This window comes from Cupressus sempervirens, chromosome 3 (genome assembly GCF_028749045.1).
Source record: "Cupressus sempervirens isolate cs-2001-9-10 chromosome 3, ASM2874904v1, whole genome shotgun sequence".
Taxonomy (NCBI): domain Eukaryota; kingdom Viridiplantae; phylum Streptophyta; class Pinopsida; order Cupressales; family Cupressaceae; genus Cupressus; species Cupressus sempervirens.
In genome coordinates, this window is record NC_143120.1 from 552,157,598 (window position 1) to 552,183,618 (window position 26,021).

Genomic DNA, 26,021 nt, shown 5'->3' on the forward strand with positions numbered 1-26,021 from the left:
TTCAATTATTTGTAGACGCATGTTTGTAACATCTACTTGGTTTTAAAATATTATTTTTCTATAAACTAGAAAATACTATGCATAAATATTACTTTGTCTAAACACATCAAAATTTGAGTCAAAGCATAGAAGTTTTAAGCACCACGCCACATGCTATAAAGTTTTTTGAACCTTAATCACATGATACTATAGAGAAATATCATGTGATACTTCTAGATTTCCAGAAGTATCACTCCACTTTACAAAGTCTGTCACCTTGCTATTTTTTAGTCTATCATATATCCTTATGGAATGTATTGTCTATCTAAAAAGTATTGCCCACTTACTATGTAAACTATTATATAATAGAATGTGTTGATATAATATTGCCTAGTTTGATGTGAAGTATTTTTTGATCTTTGTTGCTTGCATAATTGAGTCCAAATTATGTTTTAGCTTAAGGGTGTTTGTATTTGGTCTTACCATGATCTTGTCTAAAACCTTAATGTTTGGTATTGTCTTAAGCTAAAAATATTAGTTCAGTCTCTTGGATATGAACTTCATGTCTCTATTGCTCACTTGTCAAAACTTAGTTATTCCATTCTCTTGGCTATTTTCTATCGGGCTCCTTTCCCAACTCTTGGCTAGAATCACTAGTTTCATAAATTCTTGGGCACTTTTGACAAGTTATTATGTCTACTTAATCTTTTGACAAGTGAATGCTTTTGACTATACAATTTTAGATCTCGAAAGGCTTTATGTCATTTTATTAGGATAAAGGCTTACCCTTGCATGTTGGTTGTGACTAGACTCCAAGTTGGTCAAGTAAGTCATCCCTCTTTTACTTTTACACAATAGCCCACTCCTACTAGATGCCCTCATAAGAAGGTTTGTGAGGAAGAACATGTCCTTAATAGGTTAGAAGAGTCTAAAACCACTACTTGGCACAACCCACTTTGCCACTTTGACAATTTCTTTGATACTCCCTTTGACACTCCTAGGGCTATGGATAGTGTTTTGATCACCATGAACCTTGATGAGAGGAACTACTACCTAGAAGACTTCTTTTCATTGAGAGAGGAGAAAGCTATGCTAGATAGAGATAGATTAGAAGAATGTAGATGTATGGTTCTTAGTGAAATGTCTCACCACATGCTAAACTAGTACCCACACACGACTTTGAAATTAGACATGCTTACACCAACTATAGCAATTCATTCATGAACAACCTGCCTTGTGGCAACAATGGGAACAACACTCTGCCAAGATCTCCAAGGATACATATAGCAAGATGTTCCTCACCACCCAAACCCTTGCAATCACACTATGAGAGTGAGGTAGATAATGATTTTACTAGTGAAGACCTCATGAAATTCCAACAAGAAGAGTTTCTCCAAAAACTTATTCTTAAAGCCTTATAACAAAATGAAGATCAATTATTTTAATACATGACTTCTCAAGGATGGAAACTCCCTCATGACTATGACATCCACTAGATCATCTAGAGAAGAGAGTTAGTCAAAGTTGAGATCCTAAGGAAAGAAATACAAGATCTACGAAATCAACTTGCCTAAATGCAAATGGTGAGAGAGCAACCCAAAACCTCCTTTATGGAAACCATATGTACTCTCTCATTTGATAGAATTATCTACATGGTCTCATTTCCTTGGGATATAGAGGTTCCCAAGTATGACAAATACGATGGAAATGGTGACTTGCATGACCATGTATGACACTTCTATGCTATTAGCATAAATTTCATCCATAAGGACACATACCTCATGAGCTCTTTTCTAGGAGTTTAAGGGGACAAGTCATGGAATGGTTTACCAAGTTGTCACCTCCTCTTAAAATATTTGATGAACTTGCATAGCGATTCATCCAACAATATTCATATCACATAGAACATTCTATCTCCAAGTTGGATCTTTGGAACATAAAACAAATACAAGGAGAATCATTTGCCACATACCTACAATGATGGAGAACACTACATTCTAGATATCCCTAACAAATTCCTAAGGCTAAAAAGATTGACATCTTTGTCAACAAATTCATGCCTGAACTATATTATGATCTTAGGAAGAAATTGTTTACAACCTTCAATGACATGGTTGAAAGTGTCTCTATTGTATTGAAGATGTTCGTGTAAAAAGGGGAAACATCATCTTAAACAAGGATAAAAATGGCAATGAAAATGAGAAGGATAAGAGTAAGCCATGGAACAAAAACAAGTAATATGGTCAATGATGAAGTTGTGGATTCTCTTAAGACTAAAGAGTCATCCTTTCACTTAACCAATGTTATAAATGCTACTAAGCAACAAGAGACCACAAGGGTGTGGTGTTTCGACAAGGTTAAGAAACCCTCTAAAGCAAGATGCACTTACAACCCAATTGTTGACTTGTATGAAGTTTTCTTGAAAACCTTGCTCACTAATAAGCTTATTACTCTCTAACAACTTCCAACCTTACGGCTCACCTATAAAACCCAATTGGTGGAGAGATGACTAATTTTGCAATTATGATTAGAACAAGGGTCATAATACTAAGAATTTTTCCAAACTCAAGGGCATTATGCAAGCCCTCATTGATGAAGGAAAGGTTGCCACAAATATCTTAGCTAAGAACTCAGATCACAAGGCCTTTAAGGATCCTATCCCTAAGCATGAGAAAGGAGAAACATCAAACAACAACAAGAAAATTCATGATGCTAAGATCAACTATACTTATGCCAACATAGACAATGTCATCAAGATGATTGAGCCCATAAATGAAAGTGTTTACATGATGGGACCTAAATTTGATGAAGAAACCAACTATGAAATTGATGATGAGTGACCTATAGTTTCCTTGAGAATGCACAACTCTTTTCATTGCTTTGATATTGCTAGACCATAAATTTTGCTGAGCGTGAAAAATTCCTCTTGTGGTGAGACTTTAAACGATGTCACTCGAGGGTATTCTAAGGTTGTTCTTAAGGTACCTAGTGGGCCCAGGCAAGTCTCATCTTCCAAAAATATGGCTTCACCTTATATATCCAACTATGACCTCATGAGTCAATTGTAGTGAACTCCCATGCAAATCTCCATCTTCAAGTTATCAGAGTTGTCTCCTTTGCACAATGAGCTCCTAGAGAAAGTTGTACACACAACTAATGTCCCTACAAATATTTATGTTGAGAGATTCCATCACATATCTTCACCACACTATCTCACCTTTTCAAAGGAACATGACAAGTCTCTTAATCATCCTCATAATCTTGCCCTTTATATCAAAGTTCAAATCTAATGCATCTGAGTCCAGCGAGTACCGATAGATAATGGTGCAGGTCTAAATATTGTTTCCTTTAATGTAGTTCAACAATTGGTATTGTTTCCTTTAGATGACTTTAGGCCAGCATTTTGATAGGCTCTCAAAGGTGATTGGGAACACTGAAAAAGTTAAGAATTTGATGAAGAGAGTCTCACCTCTTGAAGCTAAAAATAGAGCTATTGATCAAGTGATAAAGGACATGTAGAAGAAGATGGACATTTTTTAGAATAGAGTTGAGGGCACAGACAATGTCTTGAAAAAACTTGTTGATCAAATCTACTCCATATTGAAAGCAATTGCAGAGAATATCAGGAATTTTCTGGAAAAGCTGGAGCAAGGGAAGAATCAGGGTATAAAGGAGGTGAAAGATGATCAAGGTCCAAGAAAATACAAAAGGGAAAACTTGAAGAAAATAGAGGTTATTGATGATAGAGAGATCGACGAGCTCAGGGCCTTTGCTATGAACATGAATATTTTAGTTGTTCAAGCAGCTGACCTATTGAAAACTTTATAGTTGTCTTGTTGTTGTTTCTTTATTATCTTTTTTTGTACCCTTTTTGCATGTTTTCAGGTCTTTTGTTCTAGCATGTTTAGTTTTTTGGTGTTGATGTACAGTTTCTCCTAGGCTTTTACTATTTATATGGTGTTATAGCACTTGCTTGGTTCTTTGTAAAAAGTTTTAGGTCCTTTCAAAACTTGTTTTTACTTAATCAAAATAATTGGTATTGTTTGAATTTGCAATTGATCTTAGATGGAAGATAACCATAAAATCATATGAGGAAGTTGAACGACCTTCTAAAGGCCTAATTGTGTTTCCTATTTGTGTGGGTCCCATGGAGAAAGATATGGTCTTCTAAATATTAGACATCTCAATTGCTTATAATATTTTGTTGGGCAAGCCATGGATTCACAACATGCAAGTTGTACCATTAGTGTATCAAGTTTATATTCAATCGTGCAAAGATTATGAGCCCATGTAATAATTCCATGTCGATCAATATGCTTACTACAATACAGTCGCTAGTGCCACGTAACCAACCTTCTAGTGATACTAGACCATCATTTATAGAATGTAAAAAGAATTCAAAAATGATGACTATTGTCATGGGGGGTTATACCTTGGACTCCATTGCAAAATTACCTATATCTCCACACTCCTATGGAAAACCATTTGAGACAGTAAAACCCACTTCATTGGCTATGACTATCTTTGGCACCTCTGTTTAATCTTTGATTCCTTTAAAAGATGAAAAAGAGGATCAGGTTGTTAGCAAATTGATATATATAGAATAAATCAATGATGACAAAGTCATACTAACTACCCCTATTTCACCCAAGAAATATAGGAAAGGCAACTAGTTTCTTAGAAAAATGGGTTATCATGGCCAAGAACCTTTAAATGATAACAAGAATTCTCTCTTAGAACCCATGAGTCATACTAAGGGATGAAAAGGAAGAGATACAACAAGCTTAGGGTATAGTGTTGATGATGATTTTCCATGGTTTGACAAAAAAATCCCTATAACTAGTGAATATGAAGATGATGTTCAACCCACTACCATTGCTTTAACACATGAAGAGGATTTCCTCCCCCTCCACCTCACTTCTTTGGGGGGAAGAGATATTATTCAATGATTAAAAAAATGAAGTGTCTCCTTCTAGACAGTCCAAATTGGATGAATTTGACATTGAGATTCCTAATGTAGAAAGAATTAGGAGAAATATTTTCTAACTTGTGGCCCGAGAACAAAGTTTTGATTCTCAAGAATATGAGGGGGAATCCCTTTCTGATGCCTCATGTGAATTGAGTGTAGATGTGGTACATGCCAATGTTACTCAACCTAATATAGTTGATGAGTCTCATGTAGATTTGGATGAGTTGGATTCGCAACTTGCCTTAGTGGATTATGTTGATTCCTTTAGGACTTATCTTGATATGGATTCCTTTGGAACCTTCCCTATAGGCTCGACCTTTCTTGTCACCAAAAATAATTCCTTTCATGTTAATGACCTTGAAGCTCCACTTCACTTTTTCTTATGCACCCTAATCTCATAGACTGGTCCATTCAAAACCAAAGACCTACACTTACCTTTATTTCAAAATGATTATGAGATGAGATGCTACCTAAATATCATCAAAACCATGGTATCTTCCACTAGTGAACTAATAACTAACATAACCAAAATAGACATCAAGCACCTCAATCATAAATTGAAAAGAAAAATGAAAAATAAGAATTCAGATGGAGAAAACCACTTTGTGGCAGTGTCTAAGCCAAAAAAGAGTAAAAATAAAGACGTGTCTTATAGTGAAAAGCTCTTTTGAGGCACCCGAGGATGAGGTATTGTTTATTCTTCCAAGCTATTATTAGGATAGATCATCAATTTTGATAGAACTGACACATCCTATCAACTTGGGTACAAAGGAATATTCCAAGATTATACATTTAGCTCAATCTTTATCGATAGAAGAGAGAGAACAGTTCACATAGTTCTTTAACAAAAAAAAGACCAATTTTGCATGGACCTATGTTGGTATGCCTAACCTGAATACAAAATTCATTATGCATCACCTTTCCATCACTCATTAAGAAAAATTCACCCTCATGCTGCATTGTTAGTCACAAGTGAGCTAGAAAAATTGCTAAGTGTTAAGTTCTTCAGAGCTATTGACTATGCATAATGGATATCTAATATAGTTCTTGTTTCTAAACATGAAAAGTTCATTTACATCTATATAGATTTTAGGGATTTAAAAAAGACATGCCCAAAGGATGATTTTTTGGTACCAAACATCAATATGATAGTGGACATGATCGTGAGCTATGAAATGTATTCTTTAATGGACAACTTCTCAAGTTACAACCAAATTAAGGTAACTCCCAAAGACCAAGAGAAAATAGATTTCAATTATGCATGGGGTACATTCTATTGGAGTTTCATGCCCTTTGGGCTCAAAAATGCCATGACTACCATATTTCATGACATGATGCATAAGAACATGGAAGATTGTGTTGATGACACCCTTGCAAATTGTAAACAACAAAACACCCATCTAGCTAACCTGAGTCTGATATTGGAATGTATGGAACAATTTCAGCTCAAGCTAAATTTGGAAAAGTGTTATTTTGGTCTTACATTTGGAAAATTACTTGGGTACATAATATTAGCCAAAGGCATAGAGTTTGATCTAGAAAAAGTACAAACTACTATGCAAAAGCTACCTCCCAAAACATTAGTCAACTAAGGAATCTACAAGGATGCATTCAATCCATTAGGAGGTTCATATCTTAACTAGCTGATAGATCCTATCCATTCAACAAAAATCTACATAAAGGGTTCGCATGCATATGGACTGAGGAGTGTGAGAAGAGCTTGGCCCAAATCAAAGAATATCTAGCAAAGCCACATATCCTTATGCCTAAAATTTAGGGGAAGCCTTTGATTCATTACATTTAAACTACTACAAATTCTCTAGGAGCTTTATTAGCACAACATGATGAGAATGGGAAGGAAATAGCTTTATATTACATCAGTTGTACATTGGTTTCCTATCAGATCAATTACAAAAATATTGAGAAAGCTTGTCTTGTTGTGGTGTTTACATCCCAAAAATGTTGCCACTACATGCTCGCACATACCATATGGCTATCAAAGGGAAAGCTATCACTAATCAACTTGTTTAATTCCCAATCTCGAATAGCACTCTTATGCAGATTGATTTCGACTATGCATCTATCATGTATGTTATAGAAAGGACCTAGAATATTTTCTTTGATGGGTCACATACTCAAAATGGAGCTAGTGCTAGAATTCTATTTATTACATCTCATGGCTATACTATTCCAAAATTTTCCAAGCTATTATTCTTATGCACCAATAACATAGCCAAATGTGAAGCTCTCACTAATGGGATCAAGCTAGCTCTTGAATGGAAAATAATAGAGCTGCACATTTACAAAGATTCCCAACTTATCATCAATAAAGTTAACAATGAGTATCAAACCAAGGATGATAAGTCGATACCCTTTAAGAATTTGGTGGATGCTCTATGGAATTGCCTTATTATTATCACATTCTAGTAGATCCTAGAGCTAAAAACAAGGTTGCAAATTTTATGGCAACTTTGGCATCTATCCTACAATTACAAGAGCATGAGTCTCACTTCAAGTTCTCAATGGAAGAACTATGCCATCCCACCTATGATTCCCTTGACAATTGAGTCATTTGCACCATTGTCAATCATGATTCTTCCCATTAATCCACCATCTTCTTCTTTCTACGAGACCAAATCGTTCTCGATAATCTTACACATAATTAAAAGCACCAACTTATTTGTAACGCTTCCCATTACACCCTCATCTCTGGTGACCTATATAGGAAGGGCTTAGATGGAACACTTCTTAGGTGTCTAGAGACACATGAGTCTGAAAAGGTATTAGTCAAAGTTCACGACGATATTTGTGGTTCACATTATAATATGGCCTTACACTTTCTCATAAAATTCTTAGGGTGAGATACTATTGGAAAACTATGCAAGTTGATGTTGTCTGATATTTCAAATCTTGTAAGAAGTGCCAACTACATGACAATTTGATTCATGCTCCTGGGCATATCCCCACTATTACACACTAGTCTTTCAAGCAATGGGCCTTTGAATTGGTTGGAAAGAATCATCCAAGCTCTTCTAGTGGACACAAGTTTATTATCACAGCAACTAAATACTTCACTAAGTGGGTCAAATTTATTCCTCTAATTGTTACTATAGGCAAACATGTTGTCTCATTTATACCGAGACACATTATTTTTCACTATGAAATTTCCTCCTTCATAGTCACTAACAATGGGGGGAAATTTAACAACAATGACCTTAGGAAACATTTCAAGAAGTTTAAAATCAAGAAACATTGGTCCTCCTTCTACTACCCCAAGGGAATGGCCAAGCTGAGGCCTCAAATAAAACATTTTTGAAAATATTGCATAGGACGGTTCACAAATCATGAAGGGATTGGAACCTATAGATTAATCCTACACTATAGGCCTATAGGACCATCATACACACTCCCACTAGGGCTATGCCCTTTGTATTGGTCTAAGGTTTTGAGGTTGTCCTCCCATTAGAAGTTGAGATTCCCTCTTTATGAGTCTCTTTGCAAGGATTAATCACCAATGAGGATTGTAGAACTATGAGGATTCATGAGCTTGAGACTCAAGATGAGTGCCAAAAGGCTACTTTTGATCATATGTGAACTTATCAAAAGAGGACATCTACTAGCTACAACAAGAAGGTGCATCCAAGGGAATTTCAAGTCGGTGACCTTATTTTTAGAGAAAACCCAAAGAATTAGTAGAATAGAGAGAAAAAAGGTAAGTTTGAGCCTAATTGGTCGGGTCCCTACAATGTCAATGCTACATTTGGATCCAATGCTTATCATCTTTCTACACCTAAGGAAGAACAACTTCCTAAGCCTATCAACATGCTCCACCTCAAAAATTTCTATTCCTAAAAGGTTCTTATTGCTCAATTGCTTGTACATACCCTATGATCTTGAAAAAAATCTAAAAAATGTAAGAAGCCCCGAAAAATGGCCAAGTGGTGAAAACTTGGAAATGGGCACTACTTGAGACCCTCACACCTATGTCTAGCATTGTCTTTATTTGCACTAATGATCCATTCACTTCTTTTTTCCCCTTTCGTAGCTTGGAATTAACTCTTTTCTAGGTCTAGGGGGCATAAACTGCTTAGCTCATCAAGGTCTCTTTGTGCGTATGTGTTTTCTTTGGCAACTTTCTCAATAGTGTTTCTCAACACTCCCCTTTGATATCAAGTGTTTCTCAACACTTATCAAATACCTTATCTACCATCTAGGATTTTTTTATGTGTCACACTAACAAATTCAAGTTCTAAGGAAACAATCATGTGACTTACACACATGCACTTGAACATTAAACTTGTTGAGATCTGATTGACTTTATTTTTTATTTGTGTGTTTTCAATGATCGTTTTCTTTGTAGAGTGTTGCCTCCCTAATAGTCTCTTGAGGATGTCATGGAATAGAAGACTAGGGGCATTGGGAATATTTTACTTGTTTTCTACTTTTGGGTATACTTTTTTGACCTAAAGTGTTGTTAGCATTCATGCTTTTCCTACTTGACTTTGGATCTACAACGTATCATCCTTGTCTATTTTTGGAAGACTACACTCAAGGGTTATCATGAAACTCATGCCTTGATACAAGTGTAATCTTGTTATACCAAACTTAGATAACCTAACTACACTAGCTATCTTGACTTATATGTCTTTGATGCATAGGTTGGGTTCCCACAAACATATTTGATATAGATCATATTCATATCCTCATAGTTATACTAGTGATGATTGTATGATCTTTTGATGTCCCTAATAAAGATTGATGATGAAAATTAGAATTTACTTATGTGCCCCTTGAAATCACACCTTTGCATACTAGTTTGCATTTTAGGACTCATTCTAGTTTAGCTTTTGCATAGTGTATTTTCAGAGAGCTCTCCCTTTATCTTTCACAGATACATCAATTAACTGCACTCACCTTTTCTCACTTCCTCTCGATCACATCTTTCACTCCTTGTTGGTCATATCAACTTAATACTTCTTTGATTCCTATCATCACAAGGGGTTAATCCCACTATCACATCTAACCTATTCAAGTGCTAAATTTTCAAATCACAACTCTACATCATAACATGAGAGCTAAAACATCTATGAGAGAGATATATCTATACATCCATGAGTATATAAACATAAGATGAGCATACATATTGTTAGTAAATAGTTTTTCCCACATGTATTCATATGTAAAAACAGAGAAAAATCATGTAAACTAACAAATGAATTCCTATAGAAGTGATTGGGGAATTCTCTACTTGATATTTCTTCACTAAAAATAGGCACAGCTACCTTTATTGCAATGAGATTTTTGATCTATAACTCAATAGAAAGACCTTTCAGGAAAATAATCCACTGAAAATGTTGAATCAACTTATTTTATCTCATCAATACAAAATAAACTTTAATTGAAAAGAACCACTCGATTTTAATTATCAAAATGATCCACATATTCAAAAATGAAAACTACAAGTAGGAAAATTGATAAAACTAACTTCTCACAGCATCCAAGTATGAATTGGCAATTTCAAAATAAGTAACAAATACAGCTAAAAGCTTAAACAGTATCTTTAGAAACACTAATTTAAATAGGCAGATAATGGTATCCACTTACAAAACTTTTAACCATAAATCAAACTGTAGAGTTTCATCATATCTGCAGAAATTCTGAAATGTTACTTCTAACTTGAAAATCATAAACAAAAATAGTTTTGTCTATCGATCTACTAGAGAATTCTAACCCTTTCTACATACTAATTATTACATATATATAGGCATGGGGCTAGACCATTGCCAAAATTACCCTGCCAGGAGTTGATTGTCTTTTGCCAAAGTAACTAATAACTGAAATGCAAGAAACATGAAACTGAAATGAAAAAGAAACTAAGCGATTAAGTGTAACCGCCTATCTTGATCAAATAGCGCTATCCCCTGTTGCCACTCCTATCGTTGTCTTCCACATTTCGTAAGCAGTTGAAAAGGCCGAGATAACAGATTGATGTGGCAATCCGATGTAGGCAAACCTTTGCTTCCATATTTCTTTCATCTTCTTCAATTCAGCCACCTTTTCCTCATGCATTTCCAAATGTTTCAGATTAATGATTAACATAGCCTCTGTATACGCCACGTTGGAAAATTCCTGCTTAGTTGGTGCCTTCTTTTCTTGCCACTCCTAAAACTTCTTCTGAACCTCTTTGATTATTTCATCTAATTGGGCAACAGAGTCATCTTCTTTTCCCATGAACTATTTGACAAACCACTTAAGATCATTTTGAATGATCTGGTGTATGACCCTAAGCTCTTGCAACATTTCTTTAATTTTAGTTACTCCTTGTGTGAGTGCCTCATTTCTCCATTCAATGCAATCCTTGATGATGTACAGGGCCTTTTCATCTAGACCAGCTACAGGACATTCGACCTAGAATTTCTGTAGGCCAAGTTCTTGCACGTCTTCCAACCACATCACTACTTTTTCCTAGTTGTTCCTTTCTTTTTCATATCCTTCATTACTTGATTCCACCTTTTTGGTAATGTTTGATATTTCCTTTGAAGCATGATCTAAGTGACTTATATGCTTCATGGTATCATGTAGTACATCCTGAACCCTTAGCTACTGCTTTGCACTTATGTAGATTCTCCAATGATTGCTAATTGTTCACAGAGGATACATCAATAAGGGCTGACATCTCACAGATTGGCTTTGCTTCAGGGTGCAAGATAGCGTTTATGTACTGCGCCATATTTTTTATTGTTTCCTTCATTTCTTGCTTATCTTGCCCATCTTTCCATACTCTGTGCACGATCTTTTTATTAGAAACTTCAAAGAATTCCATATCTACTTCGTAGTTCCCTTTTCCCAAATCAACCTTTGTTATTTGGAAGTCTTGAGGTACTACGAAATCACAAGAGCTTCCATCTAGTGGTGTAGCTATTTCTGTTGCCCATCGACCTGAACTTTTGTCAAAATTGATTCTTGCTTTGGTCCTTGCTTTTTTTACTTTAGGTGCCTTACTAAGGCACTTACTGACCAAATCGTTAATAGGCATAGATATTGGGACTATGCTCCTTTTCTTCTCCATTGATGTCTCCAGCCATTTAGGTGTAGCTTGATCTTTCATAGTAGCAGGGGAACATTTAACTAAGGAGAGATTACTTTCCTGGTTCTTGGTAGCCATTTGCAAATTCTAGGATTCAAGTACATTATCTGCCATAGGTAAGTCTTCTGATGTCTCCAAGTCTACGGTTATGGTGTTCTTTCTTTTGACGGCTAATGCCTTCTTTGTGCTTAAGCGGGTTACTCTCCTTCCTTTTGGAGTTTCTTCTTGAACTTCAAGTTGAAGTGTTTCAAGAATTTCTTCAACTTCAACTTCAGCTAGACCTGCAATAGGATCAGGAACACCTTGATTAGTTTTCTTCCTAGCAGTCCTTTTATCTTTGCTTTTTGAAAATTTCCTAGAAAGATCTAGAGTAGCCATGGCCTTTAACTTTATCCACTTGGCAGTTCTAGCTATTACATCCTTGGTACAGGAATAGACATCATTTTCTTCCTTCTTTTCCCAATCAATTTTAGGAATGGGCATGCATTCAATCTAATCGATGTAAAACTGATCCAACACTTCTTCAGAATCATCATCTTTTATCCCATAAGTATCCAACTCCACATTAAACATAGTAATATGTTTAATGGTTAAGCGAGACCATAGTCTTTTCCTTACCTCAAGTTCATTAAGGCAGTTTGCCCAAAAATCTTCTAATTATGGAGAGTGAACCAGGGATACCACATTCTTAACATGGTTTCTAATAAAGTCAGTATAGTCAAAATCTAACTAAGAAATGAAAGGTTCCAAGCATAAGCGGGTTAATGATTTTGCTGACAATATGGCTTCTTTCAGACTAGGACATCTATAGTGTCCAATCTCAATTGGGAAGAATGTTGAAGATGATCTTTTAAAAATTTGAAAGGACTCAATCACTGAAACAAATTGCCTACACATCTCAGATAACACTATAGAATCTAAACAATAACGTGGCAGCTTTCAAGGCTCATCAGAAAAAACACCCACTCTAATATATGTAAATCTGGGAAATTGAATATAATAGCAACCATAGATTTGCACAACTTGCACAGCTTCTTTTGTCATCCTATCATTCTCTTGGCCTCGAAGTTCAAATACCAATTTCCCTAGAAAGACATCATTGACCCTCTTGAACTCTTTGCATACTATGGCTTCTTAAAGATCGTCATAATATTGGTAAATGGGTATGTCATTAACCCAAGGTGCATGTGGAAGATAGTCCCATTCTTTCGATGTAGCTAGGATGTAAATTAGATAAGAAGACAAGAAAAATGGGCCACAGTTATTAACAACCATTAAACCCCTATGCAGGTTTTCTGCTATGAGATCAAACCAATCAATGAATTTAACCCCTTCAACAATCTTTTGTATGAAAAAGTACATCCAAGATTCCCAGTGGAATGCATGCTCATTTCCTTTGATCCTATTCAACAGAAGAACCATGTTTGCAATTTCTTTTATAAAATTTTCAATAGTCAATGGCTTAGGCAGTCCAGAACCTCCCTCTGCTGGTTTCAAAAGCAATGACTGAGCTATCTTGTTATCATAGCTATTTTTGTTTTCGGCATATAGGCGCTCAGCTTCTTCAAATGTCCATGGCTCATAAGGTTCCTTGTGGAGAATTCTAAAGGTCGAATGGACACTAGTTGTATTGATTCTATCAATCACTTACTCTCAGGCTTTTTTGATACATCAAGAAACAGGGTCAGAATGGTTTGCACATTCAAGGAAAAGTTTTGGCTATGTGATAGCAGCGAGAAAAGTGGCAGCTTCTAATAATCCACTATCGACTAACCTCTGATAAATGGGGCTTAACTGGGTATTCTTGGCTCATTCAATTAACTTAGATAAACTTTTATTTACCATGAATTTCAGGCAGAGAACTGAGCAAAGAAGGCTTCTCTAGCTTAGGCAATTTTGGGCGGAAAAGCGTCATGACTGCTAATAAAAATAGGCTTTACAATATATGGCTTGAAATGCCTCAAAAAAAAGCAAACACAATCTGAAATGCAAAGGGGGATGAAGATGTACTTACCATTTAATAGAGAAAAAGCCTACTACTCGCCCTTCTTACCCGACAATACTGGGAATTTCTTCGAAGAAAATGGAATGAGCAAAAAAGGGCTAAAATAAATGCATTTAAGGAAAGATTTGTGTGGAAGATTGGAGGAATAGATTTGGCAAGTAAGTGCACTAATTACCCACTCATGTAGCATGGATTTGAAAGATGTTGTGTGTACTTTGTTTTAAATACTATATTAAATTCGCACATATGCTGCTGTGTTAGGTGATCATGACATGACAATTTTATCCTTCAACCAAATCTTGTTGTAACCAAACACGTACTGCCTTAAATCTTTTCATTCATAACTTCGCATGTCTGGGAAATGCTGCACTGGGACCCACCTTGATTTAGTTCGAAGATTTAAAACCTGCATACAACTTTTAGTTAGCGTGCAACATTGACATTGAAGTTGAAGTTGAAGAATTGAGTGACCGGGTTTCAACTTCAACTTCAACTTAAACTAAGACCAACTCGAGGAAAGAGATCGAACTAGATGCACGACGACTAAGGCAGACCTGAACTTGAAGTTGAGGTAAACTAAAACTTCAAGTTCAACTTTGAGACAAGAAAAACTCTAGACTAAAAACATAATAGAGTGCGAGGAAACTTATAAGCACTAACACATATCAACATCACATGGAAACATAAATACAAGCATTGAAATACACATAAACATCCATGACATGAGCCATAAAGGAGACAAGTACACAATGTTATAAATCAAATCCAATATCTCATATATAATGATAAATCAAGTACATGTACAATATGGGATCCAAAATTTGGATAATTATCTCAAAATATACATCAATAGTGCCACAAGGGCATCAACCTAACTCTAGACCTAGACCTAAGACTGACTCCCCCCACTCATGAGTAGGATGTAGTTGTGGACAGGGTGCTTTCATCATATTTGGTGACTAATCTAATCTACCCACCCCCTTTGAATAGAGAGGAATTCATTGTCTTGTTGGAACTAAAGTTATGTATACTCCATGATAATGTGATGCTAACACTCCCTTTCTCTCAGGCACACTTTGAGCCTCTACAAAATCCTCTTGCAAGGATCTCTCTTGCTTGTCAACCTTTTCTCTACCCTCTACTCACTAGCCCTCTCCACCCATGGTCACCTAGTAAGCCTCTCCTCCTCCTCCTCCTTGTCCTCCTTACCCTCTACCTCCTACATATCTACCTAGCTCTATGATTGATTTTGGCTACTTGATGCACACCTAGAGCTTCTACCCTAGTTCCTCCTTTGGATACTTCTCCCTTTATCCTTGTCATCTCCACCATCCCCTCCCTGACCAGCATCTCTTGGCAACACATCTTGGATAGTGAACTGAGAGAATGGGTGCCTCTGCATCTCTTGGGCATATGTTGTATCCATCCATGACATCCTGGAGGTAGTCCCATCCATCCCATCATAGCCCTATTGTATCGTGCCTCACTACGACATAATGTAGCATTGGTAGTCATCTGAGGTTCTTCTCCCCCTAAACCTAGCATAGGTAGTAGTCTTAGTGAACACTATCTATCGCTGCCCAAACTGTCTCCAAACCTAGATAATCATGAATCACTCCATGATCTTTGAGTGCCTACCCAATAGTGGTTTATTGTAAAACATATACCCAAGCTCATCTACAACACTATACCAAATCTCGCATCCAACATAAGGCCTCCAATCAAAGGAGGATAGATCATTAAATAATATTTGATAATAGGTAATATCTCCATTTTGCGACTATGTTATGAAGCCAAAGTATCTATAAATGAATGGATATCTCCTCTCCCAAGGGTACACTCGTGGTTGAATCACAACAATATGATCCCATGCCCATACATGTGCTAAGATAGACCTACACACCCATGACCTACCCTCTTGATAAACTATTTCATGTAGCTCATGGTACATGTCTGCAAGGATAGCTGGTCCTCATGCCATCTATCTTGATCGCCCTATTAGGTCTATCACTAGGCTCCCCCATCCTAGTGGGAATCCCTTCTAGCTTATGTCTATCACCAAGACCTGTACCACTAGAGAGAATACTATACAAGCCACTGGATACTGCTCTCCATACTCATCCACTAGTCTCTCCCAACTCAATTTTTTTGTCCAAAACAATGGCATCCTAGAACAACTCCAACATTATAGCCCTCCCCCTGTCGAGATTTGGTCATAGTACACTTGTGACACATAAAATGTGTGTGCAAAAAGTATCACACTTATATAAACCATCATTCTTAGGAATTCCATGAAAGAGAGCATCTCAAGAGATAATTTATAGCTCTCTATCTATGACGTGAAAAGGTGCAAATAATGATCCCATGCCCATACATGTGCTAAGATAGACCTACACACCCATGACCTGCCCTCTTGATAAACTATTTCATGTAGCTCATGGTACATGTCTGCAAGGATAGCTGGCCCTCATGCCATCTATCTTGATCGACCTATTAGGTCCATCACTAGGCTCCCCCATCCTAGTGGGAATCTCTTCTAGCTTCTGTCTATCACCAAGACCTGTACCACTAGAGAGAATACTATACAAGCCACTGGATACTGCTCTCCATACTCATCCAATAGTCTCTCCCAACTCAATTTTTTTGTCCAAAACAATGGCATCCTAGAACAACTCCAACATTATAGCCCTCCCCCTATCAAGATTTGGTCATAGTACACTTGTGACACATAAAATGTGTGTGCAAAAAGTATCACACTTATATAAACCATCATTCTCAGGAATTCCATGAAAGAGAGCATCTCAAGAGATAATTTATAGCTCTCTATCTATGATGTGAAAAGGTACAAATAATGAAATGGTGGCTCTCAAATAAACCAAAAAAATGCATCCTTTGCAAGGTGCATTATAGAATGAGAGATTCAAAGTGTAGAGGCAATGAGTACCAATATCCAAGAACTCTGAAAGAGAATACAATGCAAGATAATAGCTAAACTAACAGATGCAAATGCAAGCTAAACTAACAATATGAGAGTTTTACAAAACCTTACTACTTAAGCTATGTCAGGTATTCTAAAGCATAAAGGAAACTTGAGCTATATGCAAGTAAGTCATAATGCAAGTATGAAAATGCAAGGATAAGAATGAAAATTCATTTGTATCATGTGATACTTCACATAGTATCTATGCGATACTTTTCAGCTATGCAATACTTCACACCATATCATGTGACTAATGGGTGGTGATCGTATGACAGTCTTCCTAATATATGTGCGATGCTATATTGATACCATAAGTATCGCATGATAGTTTATAAAACTACAATGCAATACTTCTAAAGTATCACACGAAATTTTAATGAAAAACTATGAAACCTATGAAAAAGACAAAAATTCTCAAACAATGACCCAAAATGCTCAAAAAATCAAAAAATCATTGGGGCACCATACTATGGAGGTTGGTATTACAACCAGTTATGCTCAAAATACTGTGTATGCATCAGAATACCTCCCTATGCCATCCTTTCTCTCTCAAATTCTCAAAGCTATCAAAATCACAAGAAGATAAATGAATTAAAAATGACCCCTTGGGCCCCCTTTTATACCTTTTGATCTCATTTTGACCTCATATTTTAACTCCTCAGAATTGCACAAAAATTGTACCCCTGGCTAATTTACATATCCTAGATCCATTTTTGGGTTCAAAATCAAAATTTGATTTCATCTTGATGGTCAAAGTTGCATTTCAAAATTTCCTTCTTCTTCTACTCAATTGGTTGACCTTTTGAGATGGTAGCTCTCTATCTATGATATGAAAATGTGTAGATAATGAAAGGTTGGCTCTCACGTGAACCAAAGCTATGCAACCTTTGCAAGGTGCACCATAGAATGAGAGATTCAAAGAGTAGAGGCAGTGAGTACCAATATCCAAGAACTTTAAAATAAATTGCAATGCAAGATGAAAGCTAAACTAACAGATGCAAATGCAAGCTAAATTAACAATATGAGAATTTTACAAAACATTACTACTTAAGATATGAGAGGTATTCTAAAGCATAAAGAAAATCTGCGCTATATGCAAGTAAGTCATAATGCAAGTATGGAAATGCAAGGATGAGAATGAAAATTCATTTGTATCATGGGATACTTCACATAGTATTTGTGTGATACTTTTTAGCTGTGTGATACTTTGCACCATATCATGTGACTAATGGGTGGTGATCATATGACAATTTTCCTAATATCTGTGTGATGCTATATTGATACCAGAAGTATCGCATGATAGTTTATAAAACTATAGCACAATACTTCTAAAGTATTGCACGATATTTTATGAAAAAATTATGAAACCTATGAAAAAAGACCAAAATGCTCAAACAATTACCCAAAATACTCAAAAAAATTTAAAATAAACTCATAGGGGCACCATACTATGGAGGTCGGTAATACAACTGGCTATGCTCAAAATAATGTGTATGTGTCAGAATACCTCCCTACACCATCATTTCTCTCTCAAATTCTCAAAGATCTCAAAATCACAAGAAGAAAAATGAAATGAAAATGACCCCTTGGGTCCCCTTTTATGCCTTTTGATCTCATTTTGACCTCATTTTTTAACTCCTTAGAATTGCACAAAAATTGCACCTCTAGCTAATTTCAATGTCTTGGATCTATTTTCAGGTTCAAAATCAAAATTTGAGTTCATCTTGATGGTCAAAATTTCATTTCAAAATTTCCTTCTTCTTCTACTTAATTGGTTGACCTTTTGAGACGGCTTATAGCTCTCTATCCATGACGTGAAGAGGTGCAAATAATGAAATGGTGGCTCTCAAATGAACCAAAACTATGAAACCTTTGCAAGTGCACCATAGAATGAGAGATTCAAAGAGTGGAGGCAATGAGTGCCAATATCCAAGAACTCTCAAAGAGAATGAAATACAAGATGAAAGCTAAACTAATAGATGCAAATGCAAGCTAAACAAACTAACAATATGAGTGTTACAAAACCTTACTACTTAAGCTATGTGAGGTATTCTAAAGCATAAAGGAAATTTGAGCTATATGCAAGTAAGTCATAATGCAAGTATGAAAATGCATTTGTATCATGCAATACTTCAAATAGTATCTGTGCAATAATTTTCAGATGTGCGATACTTCACACCATATCATGCAACTAATGGGTGGTGATCACACAACAATTTTCCTAATATCTGTGTGATGCTATATTGACTACCAGAAGTATCACAAGGTAGTTTATAAAACTACAGTGCGATACTTCTAAAGTATCACATGATATTTTATGAAAAAACTATGAAACCTATGAAAAAAGACCAAAATGCTCAAACAATGACCCAAAATGCTCAAAAAATCAAAAACTCACTGGGGCACCATACTATGGAGGTTGGTAATACAACGAGCTATGCTCAAAATAGTGTGTATGCATTAGAATACCTCCCTATGCCATTGTTTCTCTCTCAAATTCTCAAAGCTCTCAAAATCACAAGAACACAAATGAATTGAAAATGACCCCTTGGGCCCCCTTTTATACCTTTCGATCTCATTTTGAACTCATTTTAACTCATCAAAATTGCACAAAAATTGCACCCCTAGCTAATTTCAATGTCTTGGATCTGTTTTCGGGTTTAAAATCAAAATTTGAGTTCATCTTGATGGTCAAAATTGCATTTCAAAATTTCCTTCTTCTACTCAATTGGTTGACCTTTTGAGACCTAATATTAAAATCTCAAATGGGAATCATTATTTCCTCATCATTTCTACTCTCTTCCACACTTCTTGATTGTACAATTTCATTTCATTTCACCTTTCTCCTTATTTTGACCTAATATTAATGTTTTATCTCCCCTGGTCAAACTTAGTCAAAACTGGGTCTTCTCATCAGTTCAAGTCACTCTTTGGCTTTAATCACTTATTTATCATCATGGACCTCATTTTATCTCGATTTGATCATTTTTTCTCATTTATGCATCTCCTCTACCTCATTTTTATTTTGATCCCAAGGGGGCAAGCATATATTATCATCATGTTAAATTTCTTTTCTATGGCTATCTATTTATCAGGAGCATATGCTTGACCTTTCCATTTTCTCTTGATCTATCTGCTTACTTGTCTCAACATATTAGCACTTGTCTTGGATTCTAACATTTTCTCTCTCACTCTCTTCTAGTATTTAGTACTACTACTAATAGACTATGTGTTCAGAATTTGTTATGTCTCTCTACACTTCGTTCTTTGAAATCAAATCACTTTGCCACTTGCTTGGCTTCGTCATTTTTTGATGTAATGTGTTCCCAGATCAATCACACATTAGTCAAAGAGAGGAAAATGTAATCACTTAAAAAATGGTCATCTAAACTTTAGCTCCCTTCTCAACATTTTTGCTAAAATTATCAAATCACTTCTTTTTTCAAATCTTCAAAAAAAAAATTGATTTTATTCTATAGTTTGACCACTATATCCTAATTAAAAGGAACATGTCCCCCCTTTAATTAAATCAAAGACCCCACTCATCTCTTATCCAAAGTTGCACACATAAAAACATTTTTTCGCTTTAAAAATTAAATAAAAGTCTTTTTGTCTCACATGGAGACACAATAGTCAACTCTTTGTGATTGGTGGAAATACTTGTGCATGTGGGTCATGCAAAATTCAAATCCCCACCCTTGATTAGATCCTCTTGTTTCATGATCTCCAATATTCGTACTTCTTTAAAAGAGGGAGCTCTCTCCTCATCTTGGATCGAATCTTTTGGTACTATTGTTATGCTACAGGTTTTTTCTAGGTACTCATGGAGCTTTGGAAGATCTTTTGGCCTCATACTCTCAATTGCATATCGTAGTAGCTTAGCATCATGTTGCATTAGCATAGTTTCCTCTTATGCATTAGAATAACACACTTAGTTTAATTAGAAGGATTGTAAGACTCTCATTTTGCTAGTTAGTTTGCATTCCATATGTCATTTTATAGCTTAGTTTTCACTTGCATTGCATTGCATGTAGAATCTTAGACACTAGCATCCTTGCTCTTATCTTGGAATCTCTTATTTCATGGTGTACTTGAAAGGGGCTACAATCTTACTCTCATCTAAGTGTTATTCTACTTTTGTTTGCATCCCTTTGCACATCATGACTAGGAAGCTCTAGGTTGGCACTTAACGCTCTCAATCCATGAGATCCCTCAAATAGAAGGACTTAGAGAAGTGCACCTTTTGGAGTGTACACTTCTCACCATATGACATCCTCTCCAAATTTGTTATCTTCTTTTGAGCCTTCTCCTCTCCATACATTTTGATAGGGAACAACATTTTTATGACTGTATGTGGGAAAGGTTCTATTAACATTAATGATGGTACATTTTATGATGTATTATGTGTTCCATCCTTGTCCTATAACCTTCTCTCTATTTATTAGATTAGTCATAGTGGGATATGTAGTGCATACCCTTAGTTTATTTTTTTGTTATACTATCGAATTCTTTTAGGCCATCTTTTATGGTTATGTGTTATGATTTAGTCATACTTGGTTACCTAATTTGATTGATGTTATTCCATACTTAGTTATATATTTGATGAGCTACTTGATACTTGGTTATTTCATGTGTTCATGTTTATTCTTTTGATGATGATGCTTTGTATATTCATATAGTGATTTTAGTTGTTTCGTGATGATAGTTAGATGGATGATTTATTTATAGTTTTTATGGAATTTGCCCCATACTTGCATGTGTATGGTGTACATGTATGTTTTACTTTATGTTTTACATTTCTAATATGGTTGAGGGAGGGAGTCATAGTCACCTACTAGTCAGGATCTACATGATGTATCACTCCCCACCATTGCATGTTTAGTTTCAATTTATATGTATATGTACATGTCTGACTTTTATGCAAATTGCAAGTATCGAGCATTAACTTCCCTAAATTGCTAGGATGAGTGTGCCATGTCGTAGTGTCTCAATGGTAAAGAGGGGAGATAGAACTCTAAAGTCCAAATCCTAAACTTGAACCAATTGTCCTAAAATATAGGACAAGTATATGATTTATTTACCTTTCTAAATTTGTCAAAGTGACATGAATTCAAGTGATATGAATTTAAGAATGGGCTACAAACATGATATCTGGTGAATCAAATACTTGTGATACCAATGTTCAAGTTTTGGAAAATCTTGCAAAACTCGAAAGAGTTGTATGCAAACCAAAAGCCATTTTATTAATCAAAATTGAAAGAATATATACAATGATGGAATATCAACAATCACCACAGCCATGAATTCAAAATGTTTGTGTGGCTATAATAAAACAAACAAAATTAAAGTAATACTATTCAAAACTAGGTGTTTAATTACCCCAACTTGTCAAGGTCATAACTTTTGACCTAGGGCTCAGATTTTTAAACCGCTTACATCATTAGAAAGAAGAACTAAAAATCTAATTTCAATCCCTAAAACAATGAGCCTATGACCCCAATTTTAGGGATCGATGAAGGTTTTGGCTTGAAATTTTGAGAAGAAAACATTGTCATGTCCCCTAATTAGGGTAATATAAGTAAATTATTATGAATAAATAAATTATTTCTTAATGTTATAATATATTAAAAGAAGTATTGATATATTATTAATGGTATAATATATTATTAAAGAATAAATAATAATATATTATTGATATTATAATAATACGTTACTAAAGTAATAAGGTAATATTAAAGATCAAATCATTATTAATAAATAAAATAATAATAATATTATTATTATTATCATACAGTATGATATTACATTATAATTATAATGTGATAATAGTATTAAAATTGAATAAATAAAAATATTAGTAAGGTAATCAAGATTCATGGATGTCAATTGTACACAATAAATTATGTACACTATTATTAAATAAATATTGAATATATAAATATTAATAGTAGTGCATCAAGCATTATTATATAATATTGATATATAATTATTATTATGATAGTATAAAAATATATAAATAAATGATTAATGATATTATATTATGAAATGGACATATTGAAGGATAATATTATAATATAATTGAGAATTAAATATTATTAATAAAGAAAGTATACCCTTATTATAATAATATTATCATAAAGAAAGTATACTCTATAGATATATAATATTATCATGTAAGTATACCCTTATAATAATATTCAATATCAGTTATACATATAATTATTTATCATATTGTGAGTGTCTAAAATATATATATGAATGATCAAGTTTTCTATCTAAAAAAGAAATGGGATTCAGGAAGTTTGATAATGTAAAATTAACCATTTTATTTTACTTATAATATAAATAGATGATGAGTAAATTAAGTAAACAAAATTATATATAACAAGATTACAATAAAGGTAAAGATAATATTGATAATATTAAATCTAACAATGATTATCACGATGAACCAACAAACCTTCCATCATTATTTATTAAGGGTGGTGACTTTTCTACCACATCCTTTCATGCAACATGGCATATACAAATACAAGTGTCACAGCTCACAAAGAGGGCAGATTAGATTTTGGATAAATATATACATCTTCCGTATGCAACACTCAATAAGACCATAACAAGTTGCCATAGCAAGCAATTCATATTTCATATTAGGGTTGACGTCCTTAGAAGCATAATTGGTTTAAGATATATCAGAGAGAGAGCTTCTCTCATCAAAGAATCAGAGTGCATTGAAGATGTAACAGGGAAGACATTCGGTTCTCAAATTTGAGTTTGGTGCATCGAGCAAAACTAGACATTAAAGGATAACGTTATTAGAGAGACCCATTTTTAGCAAATTTAGAATAGATTAGAAGATCATTATCCATTGGCTGAGATGAATTGTCTAATGGTGGAATAAGATTTAACAAAATATTTCATTGTCTTTGATTAAAGACTGAAGATGATATATGAGCAAACAGGTTTATCACTAGATGAGAAATGATAATATATTTACAAAGTTTCTTCAACATATTAAATAGCTACTATCTATATTGAAGAGAGTCACTCTAATATGATATATGAAGAGTTTATGTGTGCATTGTATTAAATAATTATTTTGGAGTGCAAGAGCAATGAATGAGAAGAGAAGAAAGTGATTAAAGATCATGGCTGATACAAATGCAAATTCTTGGGTAGAATTATGAAGGTCATGTGTGCATATTATTGTTGCATTGGTCGCTGCAAATAAAGGCATTGTAAGCTATGATTTTTGAAGAAACTACGCGCTAATATTATTTGACATGAACAACCAACAACCCATGGCAAATTGAGTAGCTTTCTTTCTTAGTTTCGATGGTGTGAGTGTTGAAGTTTAGCATCTGTTAAAGTAATTATCAAAACATATGGCAAAAATAATATAAACAAAATAAAAGTTGTAAATAAATGATGGACCCCCAAAAAGGGTTCATTACAAGTGGTACCAGAGCATGATCCTACCATCCTACAAAATATGAGGAGAGTTCATCAAAAGATCCATACCTTTCTGCATATCTACAGGATTTGAATGTATCTTTAGATAAAGAGGACTTTAATTGAAGGCCTCGTTAAAATGGTTTTCAGCAACCTATGTACAATGCACAAATAAAAAAGGGAACTGTCCTTGGACTCAGACTTGCTCAGGAAAAGCACATAGCCTTTGGGTACAGAACTAGTAACCATGATAATCCTAAGCTTCAACCATTATAATTTACCTTCCAGGTCTTTTCCAATACACCAAAGAGTAAGGGAAGAGATCTTGCAGCTATTTAGAAATAATTCTGAACTTACCCACAAGGGACATTAAACTGGGTATAGCTTGCTCAAGAAATATAGGTCATGCTAGCCCTAAAAGTTGCATTAGCTCCAATGAAAGAGCTATTATGGCAATGAAAGATAACATAGTCAGTCTTAAATAGAGATACTAGTGATCCATCAAAAATAGATTTATTGAAAGGGTGTAACAAATCTGTTAGAAATTATAATCTTTCCTTGGTTGTATTTATTAAATGGGATAAACCAAGGTATCCCTTAAGTTGTTTGTCCTCTAGTCCACATGTGAGGACAAGTCCTTTTTGTTAGATTGTGGTGACTGATCAGGAAAGTACTGTACATACTTCATAAATAGTGGTCGACATGGTAGCCGACATATTATGGCCGACATATGGCCAACATGTTAAACCCTAAAGTGGTTTAATACTTGTATAAAAGGGCTTAGGGTTGGGTATTTTTCATTATGTTGTGATGTGAAATTGGTTCTTGCAGCGGTATTGAGCTGTAAGGGATTACGGATTGTAATCAGGTTGTAATCACTGGATTGTAATAAGATCGGACTTGCTGTTTGGTGGACATAGCCCAGGGATTGGGTGAACCACGTTAAATCTTGGTGCCTTGTGTTCATTTTTGTGTGTTCTATTATTTTTTCTGTTATTGGTTATATTTGCATGTGGTTTTTTTTTTTTTTTTTTTTTCTGTCTGTGGTTTATCTTAACAAGTGGTATCAGAGCGAGGTTGTCTTTCAGTTATCCTTTGCAGGAAAGTCTCATGGTTAAGTGGGAGTCTCACGATTGAGTGGGAGTGATGACAGATGAGGGTAAGTTGAGGGTTGATAGGTTTAATGGGCAGAACTTCTAGTTATGGAAGATGCAAATGGAAGACTATCTATATCAGAAGGATTTATGGAAGCCGTTGGAAGGAAAAGCCAAGAATCAGGGAACTATGTCAGAGGCTGAATGGGATCTTTTGGATAGAAAGGCACTCGGAAGCATTTGGTTGTGCTTGGAACCATCGGTGGCATTTAATATTACAAAAGCAAAGACGACAGAAGATTTGATGAAAACCCTAGCGACACTATATGAAAAGCCCTCCGCTTCAAACAAGGTATTTCTCATAAAGCATTTATTTAATATGAAAATGGTAGAAGGTGGATCTGTTGCAGATCATTTAAATGAGTTTAATACTATTACTAGTCAATTATCTTCTG